Consider the following 14,076-nt stretch of genomic DNA (forward strand, 5'->3'; position numbering starts at 1 on the left):
CACAGCTCAATGTCTGAGTGCTTTTCAGCTTCAAAGTGAGAGGAGCGTTGTGTTGTGCCGTGTGAAGGAGTAAGGGCTGCGGAAGGCAGAGTGCTGGGCCCAGAAGGAGCTCCCAATAAGTATAAACTATTGTGGGTATCAGAATACTGCAGTTTAGCCCAGAGAAGGGAGTGCTCGCGTTGGCCTGGAGCAGCGCTAAGAGTCAGAGAAGGGCAGGGGAGGCCGGGCACCGGCCCCCAGAAGCACCGATGCAGAGAACCCAGGGGCTTGCTTGTAGGTGGAGGAGAGGACGCTGTAAACTCACAACCTATGGACCTTGTCTCTTCTCCTTTGTGGCCAGCTCCCAGATATTCGTTAAATGAATGAATGCTTCCAAAATATTTTTAAAATATTTGGAAAATTTCTTTGATTCTTTAAAAACTTTAAAAATTTACAGTTATTACAAAATATTGGCTATATCCTTTGTGTTTATAGTACATCCTTGAGCCTATCTTACACCCAAAAGTTTGTTGCTGCCCACTCCCCCAAATTATTTTTTTGTTTAAAAATGCATGTTGCAAAATTCCTACATTCATTAAAGAAACTTCAGACAATAGACATTATCAAAGCTATTTAGTGAACTGAGTTATAGTCATACCACTTGCTATGACAGCATTGATACAGAAACTTAGGCAGCCTTTTCAAATTCCTTATGTTTATCATAAAATTATTCAACCTAACACATGATTGTCTGATAGGCAAGTATCTAATCTTCCCAAGCTTCCTGTTACAGAGAGCTCTGTGGGGTGGGCACAGAGGCCCTCCCTGGTCCTGTAACTTCTAGTGTCATCACGCTAGGGGGGCCCTCCCCCAGCTGCCCAGGCCTTTGACCACTGCGGGGTGGCCCCAGGCCAAGGCCTCCCCCACCTCCAGAGCTGGAGCCTGGAGGACAGCCTGCCGCTCTGGGCACAGATGCCACCACCCAGGGCCCCCACGCTGCATGCAGCTGTGATGTGAGGGCTCTGAGAACATGAGCAGGCCCTGCTGTGTTGGTCCTGGGGCCAGTGGCTCTCACCGGGCTCTGTGGAGGGCCTGAGGAACATGCAAACAGCAGCCTCCTGTGCTGTGTTGAGCGGATTCACCCTCGGATAAGGCAGCACCTGATGGGCTAGTCATTGCTAAGATCCCGTGCCCTGTGAGACTTCCCTGGGGGTCCAGTGGCTGACTCTGGGCTTCCGATTCAGGGGTGCCCAGGTTCGATCTCTGGTCAGGGACCGAGATCCCACATGCCACAAGTCAAGATAGCACATGCTGCGAGTAAGCGCTGGTGCAGCCAGTAAATGCGTGTGAGGAGAGAGCCTGTGCCCGGCTCACGCGCAGACCCACGCGGCACGTGGGAGCCAAAAGGAAGGGAAGCGCAGGCTCGCAGTCCCTCCACTGCATCCTGTAGAGGGTATGTGTTACGTCTCGCAGGTGCGTGCAAAGACATGTCTCGAAAAAAGTTAAAATTATAGCAATACAAATGAGATGAAGCTACACATGTTGTTATATACCTTATTTTTTACTTAAACATAAATTAACGGATATATTTCTGGGCTTGTCATTTATTAACTAGGTGGTTTTGAGCAAGTTACTTCACTTCCTGTGCTTCGCTGTTCTCACCTATAAACAACGTGCATTTTATCGCGGTTATAATGTGGGGGTTAAATGAGGTCGTACTCATGGAGTGAGTAACCAGGCTGGAGTACATGCTAGTTACTGCTCAGCCGTCAGTTGCGTCCGACTCTCTGTGGCCCCAGGAATTGCAGCGCGCCAGGCCTCCCTGTCCATCACCAGCTCCCGGAGCACACTCAAGCTCATGTCCATTGACTCAGTGATGCCATCCAGCCATCGCATCCTCTGCCGTCCCCTTCTCCTCCCGCCTTCAACCTTTCCCAGCATCAGGGTCTTTTCCAGTGAGTCAGTTCTTTGCATCGGTGGCCAAAGTATTGGAGTTTCAGCTTCAGCTGGAACTATTACTAGTTACTATTATTAAGTGATTAAATATTCTTCCTCAAAAGTTTAAATGGCTATATAGCAAGCATTCTATTGTATTGATAACACTGTGTCCGTGTTTTAGTCACTCAGTGGTATGCAACTCTTTGCAACCCCATGGACTGTAGCCCACCAGGCTCCTTTGTCCTTGGGGATTATCCAGGCAAGAATACTGGAATGGGTTACATGCCCTTCTTCAGGGTTCTGCCCAACACAGGGATTGAACCCAGGTCTCCCACATTGCAGGTGGATTCTTTACTGTTTGAGCTACCCGGGAAGCTTTTACTGATAACACTGACATCTGTTAAATAAATATATAGGTTTATATAATATATAAATATACTTGTGTGTTATTTATGTTATACATTATATATATGTGGTAAATGTGTGGCATATGAATTGATACAATAGCATGTGTATATACTTATGTATGTTTCCAGGTATGCTATTATATCAGAGTATATGTATATTATATATATATGTAAATATATATATAATCTATTCCTTAAGACATGTAGATTGTTTCTTCTTTTTCACTATTGTAAGCAATAACCTCAGTCTTATTTGGGCTACTGTAACTACCTGGCTGGTTTAAACAACAGGCTTTTGTTTCTCATAGTTCTGGAGGCTGACAACCCAAGATCAAGGTTCCAGCAGAGCTGGTGTCTGGTGAGGGTCCACCTCCTGGTTTGCAGACAGCTCTCCTCTCATTGTACTCTCAAACAGCAGAAAAGGAACCTGCTCACTCTCTGACCTCTCCTTATAAGGGCACTAATCCTCCTTAAGAGGGCTCCACCCCGCTGAGCTAATTACCTTCTAAAGGTTCCACAGCCCAACACTGTTAGTATCACGTTGCTGATTAGAGTTTCACTATGAATTCTGGGAGGACACAAGCATGCAGTCTGTAACAACCGTCTTCACTGAACATGCTTGTAAGTCAACAGTTGTGTTCATCAATGAACATTTCATTAGGATAAATACCCAGAAGTATTTATCTCAGGCCCTGTTGCCCCGGGGCATGTGGGATCTTAGTTCCCCGACCAGGAATCAAACCTGCTTTTCGTGCATTGCAAGGTGGGTTCTTAACCACTGACCCCCACGGAAGTCCCAACTTCACTCACTTCTGAATGCTTCAGAGAGGGGAACTGTACAGCGTCTGTGATTGGGAGACACGTCATGCTGTGGCAGGGAGTTGTACTGATTCTTTGTCATCGCTGTGCAGTGTTCCATGGCCACACCTGTTTTGTTGACTCCTAGCTGCTTCTGCCGGAGAAGGCAGTGGCAAGCCACTACAGTACTCTTGCCTAGAAAATCCCATGGATGGAGGAGCCTGATAGGCTGCAGTCCGTGGGGTCGCTAAGGGTCGGACTCGACTGAGCGACTTCACTTTCCCTTTTCCCTTTCACACATTGGAGAAGGAAATGGTAACCCACTCCAGTGTTCTTGCCTGGGGAATCCCAGGGACGGGGGAGCCTGGTGGGCTGCCGTCTCTGGGGTCACACAGAGTCGGACACGACTGAAGTGACTTAGCAGCAGCAGCAGCTGCTTCTACATTCAATGATGCATTGCAACACCCAGATTCTGTTCAATATCTCAGGCTTTCGTTTGTAGGCTAAGAGTAGAAAGAACAACTGCTATTACCGCTGGATAGTTTCTCTGGAAAATCCAAATTCTGTAATGAACACTGAAATTATTGCGTAACTCAGCCTCAAAACTCTTAACTTGGGTGCATTACATTTTTTTTTCATTTATATCTCAAGAAACCTTAAAGGCTGCCCCAGGTGCCCTGATGAGAATAAAATCATCAACTGAAAATGTCAGGAAAACGTTCTCCTTTGAAGAAGGTTGCTTCTGTCTTGCTGTGTTTTGTGCCCGAGTCTAGTCCCCATAGCCTGAAACTCAAAACAGTCTTGGAGATCCCAGTCCGGCCCTCTCATTTTACAGACGAGAAAACAGAGAGGCACAATGGTTGGTCCGTGTTCGCTCTGTTAGCTGGTGGCAGAGGAGACCTAGAACCTCCGTCCTCTTGTTGCCAGGTCCAGTGGCCTTTCTGTGTTCCAAGCCATGACCTTGGCCAGCCCTGCCTCTGCTCGCTCTCCTACCTCTCTGAGTTTATAAGATTACCAAGCAGACAACCCAGTGAGAGCCCAGATGACTCAGAGCTGAGGCCTTGGAAGGGGCAGGGTGGAGCGAACAGTAGGTGGTGCAGGAGCGAACAGTTACTCACTGGACAAGGCAAGACTCTCAAGACTAGGAGCTGGAGAAGGCCGGGCTCGGCCAGGAGGGCTGGGCGTCGGCCAGGAGCAGCGAGGAGCCTGGACAGGCCGAGGAGGGCCCCGCCCACCGGATGGCTGTGCACTTTGAGTTCCCCAAAGCCCTGGTGCCACTGAGGGGGCTTTAGTTTGCTTGGTTTTTTTACTTGCTCATGTTGGTGGGAGATAGATACGCACATAATCTGCCGTTTTCACTGTTCAAAGTGTGCCATTCGGTGGCACTAATTACCGTGTTGTGCAGCCGATACCACTGTTTCTAAAGCTTTTCCTCACCCCAAGCAGAGACTCTGTCCCATGAAGCAGTAGCTCCCCACTCTCCCTTGCTCCCAGCCCTCAGCACCCTCTCATCACCTGGCGCCTCTGAATTTGCCTCAGACAGACAGTTCATGGAGGTGGAATAGTATAGTATTTGCTTTTTGTGTCCAGCTTATTTCGTCTATACCTGATTCGAAGATCTGCCCGTGTAGAGAAGGTATCAGAACCCCCTTCTTTGTTGTGTGTGCTTTCGTCTTCACTGTGGTCAAGTGTTCAGAGCATAGAACTCACCATTTAGCCATTTGTTGAGTGCTCAGTAAGTGGCGTTAAGCACATTCATGCTGGTGTGTAACTGTCACCGTCCATCTTAAGAATGTTTCATCTTCCCAGATTGAGATTCTGTCCCCATTAAACACTAACTTCTCCCGCCTCCGCCCCTTCTCCAGCCCCTGCCAACCCCCATTCTACTGTCTGTCTCTTTAAAATTGACTCCTCTTGGGGCCGCATCTAAGTGAAATCGAACAGTGTTTGTTCTTTGGTGACAGCTTATTTCACTGAGCATGATGTCTTTTAGGGCCTTCCCTTGTGGCTCAGCTGGTAAAGAAGTCGGCCTGCAACGTGAGAGACCTGGGTTCGATCCCTGGGTTAGGAAGATCCCTGAAGAAGGGAACAACTCCCCATTCCAGTATTCTGACCTGGAGAATCCCGTGGACTGTACAGTCCATGGGGTCACAGAGGGTCTGAGAGCTGAGCGGCGTCCACTTTTAATGTCTTTTGAGGTTCATGCATGTTGCAGCGTGCGTCAGAATGTCGTTCATGTTTAAAGCGGAACGTTGGTTTACCCATCGTTTAGCCTCTCATCATCCACTCGGCCGTCGTTGGACATTTGGGTGGCGTCTGCCCCTTGGCTACTGTGAATAGTGCTGCTGCGGACAGTTGATGTCAAGTATCTGTTCAGCCCCCTGCTTTTGATACTTTGGGGGATGTACAGAAGTGGAACTGCGGGATCGCACGGGATCAGTCCTTTGAGGAACCAGCATCGCGTTTCCCACAGTGGCTGTGCCGGCTCACATTCCCACCAGCAGCACAGAGCGGCTCCAGTTCCTTCCCGTCCTTGTGAGCACTTCATTTTCTGCTTTCATTCCTGTTTTGTGGCTGAGTAACATTCCACGGAGTGTCTGTATCACTGTTTATTTACTCGTCATCTGTTGATGGGCACTTGGGTCATTTCCACCTTTTGGCTGCTGCAAACAGTTCTCCAGTGAGCACAGGCCTACACATATTTATTTTGAGTGTTTTCAATTACTTGGGTATATACCTCAGAATGGAATGCCTGGGTCATACAGTAGTTCTATGTTTAACTTTTTGAGGAACCATCAAACTGTTTTTCCCAGTGGCCACACCATTTTACATTCCCAGGGATATTGCACAAGGGCTCCTCCAAGGTTGGGAGCAAGGCTGGAAGAAAATAACCTTCCCCAAGCAACCTCCCTCCTGGCTTGCTGTAGTATTTTTCGGGGATTAGGAAATCACTCCTCCTGTGTAAACTGTTTATTTCTGGGCTACTTCAGTGCCATACCTGAGCGTTCCTTTTCTTTTTGGTGTCACTGTTTAATTCTGTAGTGATCTCCTCTCTCCTTAAGCTGAATGCAGCCCACTGTATAAAATTGTTCAAATAAAAAAATTGCTCAGCAAAACAGATTTCCTGTATTCCAGCATGTTTCTGACTTGTTGTATTTTTTGTCCTGCTTGCATTTGGGGGAAGGGTTGGTGTCCTGGCTCCATGACCATCAGCAAATCCGTGAAGTTTTCTGAGCTTGTTGCTTTGTGCAGAATGTCGGGAGATGTGAAATCTGAGTTCCTATTTTCAGAAGACTGTCTTGATACTTGGAGAAAAAGAACTTGATTACATACTGTATCTTCACAATACTTCTGATATTGTCAGGTTTCATGTTGCTCCACGGCATGTGGAATTTTCCTGAACCGAGGACTGAACCCGTGTTCCCTGCATTGGCAGGCAGATTCCTATCCCCTGCACAACCAAGGAAATCTCTCATTTTTAAAAAATAGTATTTATTTTGTCTTGAATTTTCCTCCTATGGTGGATGTTGATAAAATCATCAAGGCAGCTTTTGTCGCAATTTATACACTTGGAGGCGGTCTTTTCAGTTCAGTCAAAACCAGTAAATACCAGGCAGTTTTACATCCATAAAGGTAGTTTTACACACTCTTCATAATGTTATGAGTGTGTATCTGTGTGCATACACATGTAGACTGCAAGCCCATTTAAAGCTGACAGCAACGTAAGAGAGCGGTGTTTTCCAGTTGCATATTTTTCCTAGTGCACCAGCAGTTCCTGCTTTGACTTCCTGGCTTGATAAATTTACAGTCGGAAGAGGTGATAAAATTACCATATTTAGAAAATATTCTATGAAAAAAGTATATATAGTAGAATATTAAGTTGTAGGAATAAATCATTAGCTATTTGATATGTTGTCATTTTCCTGTAGACTGGAAATTTCCTTGCCTCAGTTAATGCTCACCTTTCATAAAGATTTGTATAATGCAGTACAAACCACAATTTATTACTGTCTTAGTTGCCTTGTCCTAGATTAGGAGGGCCTGAAATGTTCTGTTTATGGATGCTGCCAACTCATTTGTGTCTGTTTCTCAGAAGCACAGTTGCAGGGCACAGGCTGAGAATCTCCGAGCCTGCCTGATAAAGTGAAATATCCAAAAGCAAACAGCGTGTACAGTTGCTCTGATTCAGCACAACTTAGATTCTCTTTTGGCAAAGAAATAATCCGTTCCGTTCCGTTCCGTTCTGTCGCTCAGTCGTGTCCGACTCTTTGCAACCCTGTGGACTGTAGCCTACCAGGCTTCTCCGTCCATGGGATTCTCCAGGCAAGAATACTGGAGTGGGTTACCGTTTCCTTCTCCAGGGGATCTTCCCAACCCAGGGATCGAACCCGGGTTTCCTGCATTAGAGGCAGATGCTTTAACCTCTGAGCCACCAGGGAAGCCCAAAGAAATAATAATGCTAAATAATGCTCTGCCACTTTTCAGCCATGGTCAATAGAGAGGTTTGAGCTCTGTGAGCAAGCAAATGACCATCCTTGCAAAGGCAGCAGCCTCTGGAGACGCTGGTTATGCTGTGTTTAGGCCAGCTTTGCACACCACGTTCATTTGCTAAATCAGGACTGATTTGTAATGTTGAAGTTTTAATTTGAAACAAAATGGAGAAACAAAAATTCAGATAGAGATGTAAAAAGAAAGGAAATTCTGCCAGTCACAAAAAGACAAATACTGTATGATCCACTTGCGTGAGGTCCCTAGAGCAGTCAAATCCATAGAGACAGAAAGTAGGATGGTGGGGTGGGGGGCTCTTGACGGTGGGGAGGGGGTGGGCAGGTAGTGTTTAATGGGGACAGAGGCTCAGTTTGGGAAGATGAGAAAGCTCTGGAGGCGGATGGTGGTGATGGCTGCAGAACAGTGTGAATGGACTTGACACCACTGAACTGTGCACTGAAAAACGGTTGAGAAGGTAAATTTTATTTAGGTATATTTTACCACAATAAAAATTCAAAAAGAGAATGTAGTCCAGATCCCCAGAGCTTGGTACATTTAGGCCCTGGCTCATTAAACAGAAATCTGCTTAGTTTTCCTTTACTGAACACTGAACCTTTTACTTTAAATGGTATAAATCAGCTTAAAACATAGGGAGGTGGAGATTTGGACATTTTTTTTTTTTTCTAATTAAACCTTCCAGATTAGAGTTATACAGTCAGCCTTGGCTCAGATGCTGCAGATTCAGTGATGTTTTAGCACTCAGAGCGGCGACTCTTACCGTGTGACACGGGATGGGAACGTGGTCCCTGCCTGCTCCCAGGCCACGTGGGATTAAAGCAGCAACAAGTAACAGAGAGAGACCTGGAAAGCCCTCAATACTCGGAGATTAAACAGCACACTTCTAAATAGCACACGGGTTAAAGAGGTCTCAGAGAAACGTTTAAATCTTCTGAATATGCAGAGAATTCTTAAACTCAACCATAAGAAAAAGTGCAACCGATTTAAAAATGACCCAACAGCTGAATAGACTCCTCACCGAAGAAGACGCAGAGCTGGAAACGGTGAAGGGATGCCCAGTGTCCGTATGTCATCAGGGAACTGCGAACTGAAACAGCGGTGAGAGGACTTCCCTGGCGGTCTAGTGAATCAGACTCTGCCTTGCCATTCAGGGGACATGGGTTTGATCCCTGTTCTGGGTAGATTTCCACATATGCCACGGCGCCACAAAGCCTGTGCTGCCGCAACTCCTGAGCACCCTTGTCTAGAGCCTGAGCCCCGCAACCAGAGAAGCCACCACCACCAGCAGTCTGTGCCTTGTGACGAAGGGTGTCCCTTGCCCTCCACGCCTAGAGAACACCTGCATGCAGCAGCAAAGACCCGGCGCAGCTAGAAATAATAAATTGATTAATAATAATAATACTCTGATGAGATGCCACTACACACCTGTCAGAACGGCCACAAACCAAAGACTGATTGGGCTGGAGAGGGTGTGGAACAACACGGATGCTCACGTGTTGCTGGTGGGAAGGCAGTTTGGCAGATTCTGGCGGAACTAAACATACTCTTCCCATACGATCCAGTAGCAAGTCATGTGCCCTGGTATTTCCCCAAAGGAGTTGAAAACATGTCAGCAGAAGAACCTGCACACAGACATTTCTAGCATATTTATTTATAATTGCCAAAACTTGGAAGCAACCATACATCCTTCAGTGAGCGAATGGATACACAAACTGTGGTACATTCCGTACCACAAAAGACGGGGCACTAAAAAGCAATGAGCTATCAAGCCGTGAAAAGCTGCGCAGAAAAAGGAAATGCATATGACCAAGTGAAAGAAGCCAATCTGAAAAAGCTACAAAATGTAAGATTTCGACTCTATGGCACTCTGGAAAAGGCAAAGCCAGGGGAGAGTGCAATGAGTGCTGGCTGTCGGGATTTCCAGGGCAGGGAGGGGGACTCTGTACTCTCCACTCAAACTTACTGTGAACCCAAAGCTGCCCTAAAAGGAGGGAGGAAGCAGCAGCAGTCTGCATTTAGTTAGTGCTGGTGGTTGCATGGCCCTGTGAAAGTACTGAAGCCCAGTGAACTGCACACTGTAAAAGGGAGACCTTTATGGCGTGTGTGGGCATTAAAAACGGCTTATTCTTCCCGCTTTACTCTCATAAAAGTCTCCAATCGATGGCAAGAGTGAATGAGATGGCAAGTCTGGAGGTGTTTTGCCAAAATGATTAACTGACCACAAGTGTTGAAGAATCAGTGCTTTGTCACAAAGAGTCCTTGTGAGGTCCTTGGGTTGTTTTCTGATGTTGTAATAATCATAACTAACAAATGGATAGCACTTCACAGTGTAAACAGTGCTTCTGACATAGATTATTCCAAAGTCACAACCCTCTGCTGAGCTAAGTGTCAACGTTCCCTTGAGAAACCGTTTGTATTACCGTCAGTTCTGGAGACTCCACAGTGTTTGCTGCATCATCATTGCAAAGGCAGCACAGAACCCACGCCAGTGACGCCACCGGAATGATGTTGGAAGCGACCTGGAAACAGGAAAGGCCTGTGGAAAATGCCTTGTCTCAGCAGTTTTCTAGTGAGGTCTGAGAAATGCTGGCTCTGAGGCCCATGGGCAGTTGGGCAACCTCAGGAGTGCCGCAGAGAGGGACAATAAAATCCTTGTTCACCCAGTGAAGATCCACTGCCAGGCACTGCTTCTGTAAACCTCAGTTCCATCTTGCCTCCCCTTGACCTTGGAGGGTCTACAGTTTAGAATGCTGTAATGAAACTAACACTTGTTTTTTCAAAAATTCCCTGTGACTTGATTTTTCAGATTTCCTTTCTTCCCCCTCCTTGCAGATCTTAAACTGCAGTTTTATTGTTTGTGTCCCTATCTAAATCCAACTGTCCTTCATAGAAGTACAAAGGTCTTAAAAGATTGTGGAAGGAAAAAGTAGGTAAGTGTCTGTGGTTAATACGTGGAGAACCTTGAGGAGACTGTATTTGTCAGCCTGTATGGAATCCACCATGAAGGATTTAACGGGGTCTCCAAGAGGAACCCGTGGAAGAAACTCTGGAAGAGCTGAGACCATTGGCGAACATCCCCTAACCTCTGCAGTGGAGGGGTCTGTGGGCTCTGTTCAGCGGGGCCACTACCTGCGAGTCCTGGGATGACAATAGACCAGGAAGGGGAGTGTGAGAACGGCGTCAAAGAGAAAGTCAAAGACAGACCTTTGCCTGCAGTGCGTCTCAGATCCTCTCGAGGAAGAAACACCCTTGAGTTGCTTGAGAGGGGCTTCCACCACTGTGTTATTCTTCCAGTTTTCCAGTCATGAAAGGTGTGTAAGGTGCTACATGCACATACACACACGGATTCAGACTATTACTCTGCACTTGAGATGCTGCCTGTGTCCAAAAGACCTGCCAGCCACACTGAATTTTTCAAGCATACACTGCATTCGGGGGTGGACCTCTCCACAGCCCCTTCTGTGAGCGCTTCCCTCCCCAGCCCCACGCAGCAGCCCTGCAGACAGCTGTCCTCGAGTAGCAGCTCAGGGTTTCCCGGGGCTCCCACACTGGCTCCACTGGCACACCCCCGACACCATTTTCGTCACATCCACCTATCCTTGTGACTGTGTCTTTTGGCAGATGACTGGATAAAGAAAGTATGTGCCTATAAACAACAGAGTATTATTCAGGCATTAAAAAGGAGAAGGAAACTCTGCCATGTGTAACAGCATGGTCGGACCTTGAGGGCATTATGCTCAGTGAAATAGGTCAAAGAAAGACAGTGACTGTATGAGCCCTCGTATGCAGAGTTAAAAAGAAATTGAGCTCCTAGAAACAGAGAACACCCTGGGGGCTGCTGGGTTTGTGGGGCGTGGCTCGGTGAAAATCAGTGAAGCTGGTCGAAAGGTACAGACTCCCAATTATAAAATACATGTCCCGGGAACATAACGTATAGCATGTTGAGTACAGTTAAGGATGCATGTGTGTTCAGCTGTGTGTTGCTCTTTGCAACCCCATGGATCGCAGCCCACCAGGCTTCTGTGTCCATGGGATTTTTCAGGCGAGAATACTGGAATGGGTTGCCATCTCCTCTTACAGGGGATCTTCCCGACCCAGTTCTCCCGCATCTCCTGCCTTGCATGCAGGGGATTTTTTCTGCTGAGCCATTGGAGAAACCCTATAGTTAATGATACTGCATCGCATATTTGAAAGTTGTTGAGAGATGTCTTTTTTTTTTTTTTTTTAATTTTGGCTGTGCCGTGTGGCATGCGGGATCTTAGTTCCGCAACCAGGGATGGATGTCACCGTTTATCCACTGGACCACCGTGGGGAGGGGAGGGAGTCCTGATAAGTCTTTTTAATTTTTGGTAAGAATTAAAAAAATTTTTTCTGTATTGAAGTATAATTGATTTACTATCTTGTGTCATTTTCGGGTATACAGTAAAGTGATTCAGTTATCCATATATATCTGTTTTTTCAGATTTTTTCCCCATATACATTATTACAAAGTATTGATAATAGTTTTCTGTGCTGTGCAGTAGGCCCTTTTTGGCTGTCTAGTGTATATATATGGTAATGCATATATGTTAATCCCAAACTTCTGATTGATCCCTCCAAGAGAACAGGTCTCATCACAGGGGAAAAATGAGCAACTCTGTGGTGACGGATGCTCACTAGACTTCCGTGGCGATCGTTCCCCGATATATCCAAATACCGGCTCATTGTGATGCACACCTGAGGCCAGTATGATGCTACATGTCAGTCATCCCTGTAAACACAGCATGCAGAGTCTGCAACTTTCAGGTGATTCTACCAGAAAATATGTGTGTATGTCTAAAGCAGACAAAACGAGCAGACTCTACTCCACGACTGAGAACACACTCTAACTTGTATATTATCTTAAGACGCCATGTGCCACAAGTAAGACCCAGCGCAACCAGATAAATACATCAGCTTTTATTTAAAAAACATTTCTAGAGCCTCTCTAGGGAGGTCGTGCTGGAATCTATAAGATTTCTAAACCTCATAGGTTCAAAGAATAAGATGACAGCTAAATAACGGAGCAAAGGTGGAACTGCCCGGCAGAGCGTGGTACATGATCCTCTCACACTAAATTCTTACTGAAGTTTTATTATTTTATGAAGTACTGTGTAAATGAGGTTATTATTATCCTAGCATACTAAATGACATCCTAGCCCCTGATGGAATGGGCTGGTCAGCCTTGAAGAGAGAAGGAAGTGACCCTGGTTGACTCAGGAAGTCCCGAGGAAACTAGATGTGGTTGGGGAGTGTCCAGAAAGAAGAAGTCAGGAAGCACAGGGACGATCACATTCACCACCCATTTCAGTTTGGTCCAGAGCCGTCTCTGAATGCTCTGCCCCCCAAGCAGACTTCATTTTGGATAAATCTTCAGCACCAGTAGCTTTTAGAGTCAGTTTTAGTCCCCTGAGAACTCTTATTGCATCACGTGAGGAAACCAACCCGTAAACAAAGAGAAAATTACTTCCGATCACTCTTCAAGTGCAATAGAAATGCTATGATTACTTATTCAAGTGTCCAAAATATTTCCGTTATTTGTAATAAATCAATGTAGAAAAAAGAATTCCAGGACATGTGTGAGGCCAAAAATAACTTATCTTAGTCTCAGTTTATCTTGATAAAACATGGTGGAATTTGCAAAGCATTTTCATATATTTTATCTAGTTGATCTTCACCACAGACCTTTGAGTGGGTTTCCCGGTGGCGCTAGTGGTAAAGAGTCTGCCTCCTATGAAGGAGACCCGAGTTCGATCCCTGGGTCGGGAAGATCCCCTGAAGGAGGGCATGGTAACCCACTCCAGTATTCTCGCCTGGAGAATCCCGTGGACAGAGGAGACTGCGGGCTGCAGTCCATGGGGTTCCAAAGAGTTGGACATGACTGAAGTGACTGAGCATAATGTGCATAAGGGAAACCAGTGAAGGTAATTTTGGTCAGTGAACGCTTTACAGGGTGATTTACTGAAAGGCAAGCTGACTTTGGACTTGTTAAGCCGGCTCTGCAGACCATTGCGCTGTGGGTACTGCGCCCCAGCCAGGACTCCAGTACAGACGGGAAAGACTGCTCGCTGAGCTCAGGAGAGTGCAGGCTGTGCCAGCTCGTCTAGTGCACAGCTTCCTGGCCAGGGCTGCAGGGGCATGGTCTCCGCTCCTGCCAAGGCAGGAAGAGTAAGAGGCTGCGCGGTGACACGGTTAGAAAAGGCCTCCCTGGCACCTGAGATTGCACTGGCTTGGGCTCGTCCAGAAGCTGCTTCCCCCATCAGAGTCACTTGGAGAGTACTGACTGTACCAGCAGCATCAGCATTCTCGGTGGCTGGCTGGAGGGTGAGTCAGGATTCTAAGCTGGCTGCAGCGCTGGGGAGAACGGCAGCATGTGGAAGGAAGTACATCAAGAAGTCAGCATCAGCATTCTCGGTGGCTGGCTGGAGGG

The 14,076-nt window shown here is 46.7% G+C and overlaps 1 protein-coding gene across 5 annotated transcripts in view; it reads left to right on the forward strand.

Annotated features, from left to right (window-relative positions):
- LOC129547656 (uncharacterized) overlaps positions 1 to 7,901 on the forward strand; it is a 32,840-nt gene extending 24,939 nt beyond the window's left edge. For all 5 annotated transcript variants that reach the window (XR_016036239.1, XM_088831833.1, XM_088831834.1 and 2 more), the window contains one exon: positions 1 to 7,901. This exon is cut by the window's left edge. The gene's annotated coding sequence lies outside the window, so the exon portion shown is untranslated.
- The last annotated feature ends 6,175 nt before the right edge of the window (positions 7,902 to 14,076 follow it).

The sequence above is a fragment of the Moschus berezovskii genome, chromosome 24 (assembly GCF_049115385.1).
Source record: "Moschus berezovskii isolate FMDL1 chromosome 24, NW_MosBer_1.0, whole genome shotgun sequence".
NCBI lineage: Eukaryota > Metazoa > Chordata > Mammalia > Artiodactyla > Moschidae > Moschus > Moschus berezovskii.